We start from the raw sequence: 478 nt of genomic DNA on the forward strand, positions 1-478 counted from the left end.
ATAGTTCACCCAAAATGAAAATGTTGCAATCTTTATTTTATTTTTTTTTGATTGTGCGTCTGTGAATGCCTCTTCTGAAGATAAGCAGATAAATCTTAGTAAACTCAGGAAAAACGTCTAAAATAAACTCCCCCGAAATACAGAGATGTTTTACAGACAGATGTTATTCAATCAAAGGCTTAATCAAAGGAACAATTTTAAAGTTTAAGAGCGTAAAGGAGCATTTCACCCAACCAGTACATTTAAATTAGACAATATCTGGTCATTATTGCAATAATGGATGGTAATGAATAAACATACAGATGCATCATGGCATGTCGAGGATGATCCGTTCATGACTGACATCTGGGTTTACTTTATATAGGAAATTGATCTTAATTGTCTAATATATATATATATAGATATGTTAGAAAACACTCTCTGTCTTTCTGTTGATTCCAGACATTCCTTACCCCTCCTTTTTTCTCCCTCTCTCTCA

At 33.1% G+C, this 478-nt stretch overlaps 1 protein-coding gene across 1 annotated transcript in view; it reads right to left on the reverse strand.

Annotated features, from left to right (window-relative positions):
* The window catches only part of LOC107578893 (ATP-dependent 6-phosphofructokinase, muscle type-like), a gene marked incomplete at its 3' end in the record, with an annotated part of 3,883 nt that overhangs the window by 683 nt on the left and 2,722 nt on the right, over positions 1-478 (reverse strand). The gene's annotated exons all lie outside the window — the stretch shown is intronic.

The sequence above is a fragment of the Sinocyclocheilus grahami genome, unplaced genomic scaffold (assembly GCF_001515645.1).
Source record: "Sinocyclocheilus grahami isolate Dianchi unplaced genomic scaffold, SAMN03320097.WGS_v1.1 scaffold12576.1, whole genome shotgun sequence".
In the NCBI taxonomy this organism is placed as follows: Eukaryota; Metazoa; Chordata; class Actinopteri; order Cypriniformes; family Cyprinidae; genus Sinocyclocheilus; species Sinocyclocheilus grahami.